Raw genomic sequence first — 8449 nt, forward strand, 5'->3', positions numbered from 1 at the left:
TACCACAGAGATAAATGAGAATGTTCTCATTATCAAAAATCACAGAAGAGCAGCACTGCAAGGAGAACAGATGAAGTAAATAATAATAAAAAAAAATGTCTCATGAAGAAAATGTCAGCATGATGAGATTAATTGCAAAATATTACACGGACAGATCGATATAACATGACAGCGTTCTGGTTGTGGGGATTTTTCAGACTATTGTGAGTTCGGACAGGCTATGCTTATTCAGTATCTTCCAGCCTGACATAAGCAGTGAATCTGTGATATTTTTCAGTGGCCTTTCTTTCATGCTGAAATACTGCAGTCCACTTTCCACAGGCAAGAACAATTCACCATAAGTAGCACTGTAAGGGTGAAGGCCAAACTCTTATCTTATTTTCTCTCATTTTTCTCTACAAAAAATTGTTTATCCCTCTTCAAACTTGTACCAGATACCCAGGTCTTGTAAGGACATGTTTAATTCTTCTATTTGTGAGTGAGGATGCATTTGTGGTGTCTGGCTGTCCACCACAATCAATAAGCTCTCTGAGCAATGTCTGGGAGCAATGTTAGTGTAAAGGTCTACTTAATATGGATCAGCCAATGACTGGACTATTTAAAGGAAAATGTTCACAAATTGTATTTTTAACCTCTTGCTCATCATTTTGCAGCTGCACATGTGATATATCTTATTTGTGTTTTGTAGTGGGTTATTAGAATATCTTTTTTCTGTATTCATGGAGGATTCCATGAAGTTTGTAGGCCAAATGGAACTTAAATTCCCTCCAATATGTTTTGGATTTGGGCTTCTCCCACTTAAGAATACTTCCACAGTGTATCTTCCAAAGGGCACCCTAATCGAGATCTAGGCTTCTGAGCTTTAGGGGTTTGCCAGCTACCTGAAAATTATACTTAATTTTGTAAATTGCATTCTCTGGGTAATAACTTGCAGTCAAAAAAAGAGCTAGTACATAGATTAGTTGGTAAATAGAGCACCTCACACTTAGCTAGATTTTCATCACAACAGTAACGTACAACACGTCCCAGAGGTTTAAAGGCCTTTCCTCATCAATCTAGTCTTGTGACACATTGGATACAATCTGCAGTGCATCATTGTATTGATTTAAAGTTCCTGACTCTAATTACAGCCACTCCACGCAGGCACTAAAGGTCACAGTTTGGTTAAGGCTCCAGATGTACATCTTGATGATTAGTCACTTTAAATCACATTTGCTTGCCTTGTACAGGTTTCATATTACTCCGCTCCTTTCCTGAGCAGTCTCATTAGCTGTTTATGGTCATTCAGTGGTGGCAGCAATAATAAAAGACAAAAACAGTGAGACATGACGGAGGCAATGTTTCACTGCAACCCTCTTCTTCCCAAAAGCCCTCCTCTTTTCAAACTCAGCTTTGATTCAATTCTACAATAAGCATTGAGCCAAACGCTGAAAGGCACCTCCCTAATGATGTCTAAATAAAGGCTTGTTTAATGGAAATATTTAGACAGGGGATTTAGGGTTACATGCTCAGTAGCTGTGTTCCTGCTAAGCCTCCATTTTAGGTCCCTGCTTCATTCAAGGTTTGTTCTCCTTTACAATATAGGGTCTCTGTCTTCTGCTAATCAGCTTAGATTCCATGATGTCTTTCCAGCAGGCACAGAGATGAAATGTATTCTAAAGTGAGCATTTAAGCTGTGATCATATGCAAATATCATTTTCACAAATCAGGATTATTGGTTAGATAAATCAATTCAATCGACTTTCACAAACATGCACAAATAGCCACGTGTTTTTGTACTTTAAACAGCAAGAGGCAAGTAAGTAATTACTCTCAGATGTGAAATTAAAGGAAAGGAAAGTCTAGTTTATACAGTAATGTATGTAGATGTAGATGTAGGCATAAGCAAACAGTATCTATTGTGTATGTGGTGAAAGTGTTTGTGTGTTCAACACTGAAAGAATCCCAATTTAATCTAATGTGAGCACCATCATGTTCCAGCTTATTGGCAAACAAAGTGCACTACTGCTGCATTATGTAATTTTGGAGGAGTTCCCACTGTAAAGCTAAGCAGTAATTCAGAGGCCTCAAGGTATGCTGCTGCTGCCTACAGGAAAACTGCTATGAACTATTCATGGCACTTCCATTACAGCAACTGTGTTTGTTCTTGCTTCTCACTACTTTTTAACAGCTGTGCAAACTTGCCATCATTGCAGAGGTCAGAGGGGATTAGAATTACTTTTTGCCACTACGTTAAGGCTGGAGTTTCTGGAGATATTTCACCCTGGCCACAAAGCATAACTGCTCAGGCAGAAAAGAGTAACATCAACACCATTTGCAGTACAATTGTAGCATTTAACCCATGTTGGATATATTACACAGAATATATTAACCAAAGAAATTGGCACAATTGTCATTTGTGTAATTCTGTAAAATAGTAGAATTGTGTAAATTAAATTCAGTTCATTCAGTGCAGCACAATGTATCAATACAATGACAGAAACAGCCTATTTTTAGAACTTTATAACATCTGATTGGGCGATAACTGCATCAGGAGAGAGAGGAAACGTAACCATTACAGCTAAACCATTGCTAATTGGTTCCCGACAGTTTAAATGGCAAACTTTAATAGTGGAGGTTTGACAGGCATGAGGACAAGTAAAAGGGGCACAGAGAAGACACACACGTGAAAGATTTTAAGAGGGGACTCAGTAAGAAGAAACTGGGATTTTTGCAGACAAATAAACAAAGAAACAACGACAACAAAAAAGAGTGTAAACTATAGCAAGTGCAACTGTCTTTTTTATGTAAATGACTCAGTACTGTGGTATTCATGTCAGGTAGGTTGTTTATTTGTGAAATTCATGACATTCTGTTCTGCAAAACCTGAGATAGCTGTGTTTAATGCCTGCTTTAATTGTAGAAACCATACTGTGACATGAAAAGTTTAAATGTCAAACATGAGTTTTAAAGAATAAATTGTTTCTTTGTTTTTCTATAGGGAAACAACAGTTTTTTTTATCTGTTATATTATTGGGGGACTACCAGTAGTGCAAAGAATAACAGCTCATTTCTTTAACATATATGATATGTGGTTACATTATACATTAACATGACTGCATCAATTTATTTTATTTTTTAATATAATAAATTGATAATCCCATCTTGGAACAGTAATTTTGTTTACTTATTGTGCTTACCTTACGTAACTGTTAGGTAATTCACTGGGATACCATCACTTTGTAAAGAGTAATAGCCATCTTTGCGCCTACAATGTGAAAAGTTGAAGGGACAATTTTTAGATTGATGGTAGCACAGTTCTGAAGGTTCTGCACCCATTTTATGTTGAAACCTCTACTGTTGAATACCTCTGCGAATAGATTTGAGGGTGTGTTATCATGGCTCACCTGCTCTTTGAAAGGGCTTTCTAACAAAAGCCTAATAGAGGAGAGTGTCTAGTTACAATCTTCTGTGTAGCTTTGCAGAAAATGCATAATGAGATCGTGATGTAGAGGATATTCATGCTATTCAGGCATTCTGGCGAGGTTGAGGCAGGTCATTTTCAATTTGAGATCATATACAACAGCCTCCTGATAACACAAGATTTCTGCCCTGAAATTATTCATTAAAAGGTGCCTACCTCTATGAAAGCACATTAATACATCATTTGACTTGATTTTAGTTTAAAAAAAACTGTAAAAAAGTAAAAAAGAATTTCAACAACAATGAAATCAGACTATGCCTTTTTATGTTGCCTCAATAGATAGATTATATGCTTGCATACCTGCTGCAACAGTTGTTGTATGGAGTGATAAAGGCACTGGCAATGGGAAAAGAAGGTGAAAAGGGTCATTCGTAGAAGGTACTCTGGATTAAATGGAAGAAAAACTGGATTTGCTGCAGAATTGCCTGGTTTATGTAATCGAAGAGCCTTTTCTGTGAAGCTGCTGCTGTTATCATTAATTCATGTCACCCAGGACAGTGTGCACAGCAGCTGAGGAGCCACACTGGGAGACACTGAGAAAGAGACTGATCCTGTGGGTAGATCAGGAGGTACAGGGGGAATGGAAAGTTGGAAAAATTGACCGGGAGATCGAGGCCTTGAGGCAATAGGAAAGAAAAGTGCGCCAATGGTCAAATAGTCAGATGGACACAAAAAATATTTGTAAGGAACTAAGGAAGAAAGTGTCATGCTGAAAGTTATAATAGTTAAATATGACTGTGACATTTCAGTTGATTAGTGTTCTTGCAAATATTAAACTGAGAGTCTACCCTTTCTGGATTAGTCACACTGTTAAAGCCAGCCCATCTGACAGAATAATATGACATCATGTGGATGAGCTGAAACCTTTTGTTCTTTTCTACTGCAGGGTGCTAAATCTCAAACAACACGTCTAATGTTCTATGACAAACTGTAGAAGTACTCTGCTTTTTGCTCCAGAGTTAATCAGTTATGCTACAAGGGGAGATGTTTTAGACTTCATTGCAGTAGTTTGTGTTGTTAATAGAGACTTGATAAGAGCTAGAAATTGATGCTTTTTCAGGAGACATTTTCTACAAAACATTTTACTGTTCATGCAAGCAAAAACATACATACATACATACATATATATATATATATATATATGTATGTATGTATGTATGTTTATTTATTACAAACAAATGACAGTGTAGCAAGTTTGCCTTGCTTTCCACTGCTTGTACAATTTATTAATTTTCATTTAGCTTCCTGATGGTTGAAATCAGCCATTTTAGTGTAGAATAAAGTACATAAACATTATATTTGACAGTTTGTGAAGGTTCTCAGTCATCCGGGGTGGCTGTAGCTCAGGTGGCAGAGCAGGTCAGCCACTAATCAGAAGGTCGGTGGTTTGATCCCAGGCTTCCTCCTGCCTGCATGCCAAATATCCTTGGGCAAGATACTAACCCCGTGTTTGCCTACTGGTGGTGGTCAGAGGGCCCGGTGGCACCAGTGTCCGGCAGCCTCGCCGGCTACAATGTAGCTTGCCATCGCCAGTGTGTGAATGTGTGTGTGAATGGGTGAATGACTGAATGTAGTGTGAAGCGCTTTGGGGTCCTTAGGGACTAGAAAAGCGCTATACAAATGCAGGCCATTTACCATTTACCATCCAGATCATTGTAGTCTAAGGCGCTTGGAAAGAAAAGCGTCTGGATTTCTTTAAGTCTCTTTGAAGACGTTTCACCTCTCATCTGAGAAGTGAGCGAGGAATGCTCAGACCTCTACACTGAAGAGACCAAACAACTACTTCATAAAGGCATGGCACAACATAGAAGAACCACCTCCATGGGACAAGACTCAGCTCTCCATCTGAATCTAAAGGACAAAGGTCACTCTTTTGAGGATGCCAATGTTAACATTTTGGACAGAGAAGACAGATGGTTTGAAAGAGGAGTGAAAAAAGCCATCTATGTCCACTGTGAGCGACCATCTTTGAACAGAGGCGGTGGTTTACGACAACAACCGTCTGTCATCTATAATCCAGTTTTGAGATCCCTTCCCTGACACCTTGATGCCCACTCACATCCTGGGCCTTTTAACCTCAGGATGTGAGTGGACATCCTGAGGTGGATGCCCACTCACATCCTCATAGGGTGGGGCTAGGTTTCACAATGGGTTTACCTGAAACCTTGGCTGATTATGACCCACCCGTTTTCACACCTTGACTTGTGTGATTAAGTAGAGGACCAATAAGGGGTCCATGACCCTCTTGGGAAACTCCCATAGGGCTTAAAATCTGGGACTCTCCACCAGATGCTCTTAGAACTGAAGAAGCTTCTCGGATGAGAGGTGAAACATCTTCAACTCCAGATGCTTTTCTTTCCAAGCTCCTTAGACTATTATATTTGACTGCTTCTGCAAACACAAACATGTAACATACACATTTTGTATATAGCTGTGCAACCAAAGGTGCATTTATAGTCATGAACACAATGGATTACCTATTACTACAACATTTTTACAAACATGCACACTGTATGTGCAAATTACTACTTTGCAATATTTATATTTTCATGAATGATGAAAAAGGTAACTAATTTGTTAACTTTAATTAGATAGCAATCTCTAACTTCAGAACCCTTCTATTAAAATTTTAATTCAAGTCAATTAATTTTATTTATATAGCGCCAGTTCACAACAAAAGTCACCTCAATGTGCTTTTTATCATAAATTAAAGACACTATAATAAAGAAACCAAGAATCACATGATATTCATATGAACAGTGGGAAAGAAAAACTTTTAACGGAAAGAAAGATCCAACCGACTAGGCTCGGGGTAAGCTGCATGGGAGAAAAAAGCCAGAGTTAATAATTACTGAGGAACATACAGGGAATAAAAATAATTAAATGAAGAAGAAGTGCTCAGTGCAATAACAGTAAGCAGCCTAAGGCTATTGCAGCATAACTAAGGGAGGGTTCAGGGTCACCTGACCCAACCCTAACTTTAAGCTTTATCAAAAGGAAGGTTTTAATTCTTATGTTAAAAATAAAAAGAGTGTCTGTCTCCCAAATCCAAACTGGGAGCTGGTTCCATAATGGAGGGTCTAAAGGCTCTGGCTCCGATTGTACTTTCAAAGGAACCACAAGAAAGCATGCAGTGTGAGAGTAAAGTGCTCTGTGAGGATAATAAGGCTCTATGCGGTCTTATATGCATTTATGTTGTTGTATTGTAGAGACATAGGGGAAGCACTCCGTGTCTGCGGTTGTCTTGTCCACTCTTTGTTGACACATGGGAGGGCAACGCCTCTTTTCTAGGCTTCCATCAAGCCCGCTGAGCTGTTTCAGTACCAAGAAGCCTTTGGTCACAAAGTTTTAGATGTATCACAGGGAAAATAAAATGCTGAACTTCCTTCCAAACAGACGGACATTCACTTTCTCTCTGCCTCATTTCCTCCTTCATTTGATTTACAAGTCCAATCATGCCATTCATGCCCTTAACCCTAACCTAACCCCTGACAGCACTTAACCCTAACTTCACTGCTCCCAGAAGGACGCAACATCATAATCAGACACAGTAAGACCCCAAAATACAAACTGTGATGGAGCAAATGTCTCATAAATCCTATGTAAACATTAGGAGACAGGAAGATTATCCTTTTTCTGCTAAATAATAGAGATAACGTAAAGGGTTGTATTCACATTTGTTCACACTGTATAAACACTTGGCATTTCCACAAATAACAAAGAGAAATTCTCTCCCACAACAACGTCACAAACTCATTTTTACTTCAGCCAGATGGCAGGTGGCTAAGCTAGATGGGAAAGCTATTGTCATCAATCAATAGAGAGTAAACAAAAATGCACCATTGTACCTCAAAGAAATGAGAAAACTCAGGCCAGAAAATCAATAGAGCACATCCATCTTTTTTATTTTTTTAAGTCCACATAGCTGAGTTTGATACGATATCTTCATCAAGATAGTTATTCCTCTTTGATGTCTAGGTCACATCTCAACTTAGTCTTTGCTTTATTAAACTGCAGCTGTGTCAATTTTAATTGACACAGAAATGAAGACTGTCCTTATCTTTGTAATGTAATTTAAATTATCTGCCCACTGTTTTATTAAGGACATATCACTTATTAACTGATGTGCAGTCAGATTACAGAATAATCAACATTTAATTAGCCATTATTTGAAAAGATATTAAATACTACAGAAATTCTTCTCTGCAGTGACAAAGACTATTTTAGTATAAATGCCATCCACAAATGAGATAACATCTAGTCACTTTTCAAAGCATCTAGAGAAATCTGAATTTGAAGTTTGTGTCTTTGATCTACTGTACATTCAGTATTATCAGGATGTTACAGCACTGGGATGGAGTGCTAGATAATTATCATCAGTACAGTATGTCTGTTTCTTACTGTCTTCTCTCCCATATTCAGATTGTGGTTATGTAATAGCAGCATGCCTGGTCTGTGGAGGCTGACAGCGTTGAATGTCAGGCTGCAGATAGAGATCTTTTTTATAAACCTTAAAGCCTGAGCTATCGAGAGCGGTTTACATCTTATAAACAAGGTTGGTCATTCAGATAAATTTAGACTCTTTCGGAGGTTGCAGGTGTGAAGAGGGTAGGGTATATGCCATGTCTTGATCAAAGGCAGCTCAATAAGAAAACGCTAATTTTAGCTGAAGACCCTGGATGCCTAATAGACGTGAAAGAAACAGAACTGGGCCAAGGCAAGACCTCTGTGTCAAGAAAAGTTTGAGCAGGAGAGAAAAAGTATGCCTTTCCTTAATTTAACAGTGTGAAAAATTGTGAAAGAGAAGGAAGAAGATCAGAGTCGTGTAAAGATTTTGTGGAAAAATGCATTTTTAAACACAGTGTCATACAAATGTCTGCCTGTGGTGGGTAGCTGTGTTACAAGGCTGCAGCAGCTACTTTTCATCTTCTTCAAGGGTAAAATGAATACTGGCATATACAAAATGAAAATGACAAATGTTTTTCT

This window comes from Rhamphochromis longiceps, linkage group LG2, assembly GCF_057381845.1.
Source record: "Rhamphochromis longiceps isolate RC_006_pf linkage group LG2, R_longiceps_female_GT1.1, whole genome shotgun sequence".
NCBI classification, from domain to species: domain Eukaryota; kingdom Metazoa; phylum Chordata; class Actinopteri; order Cichliformes; family Cichlidae; genus Rhamphochromis; species Rhamphochromis longiceps.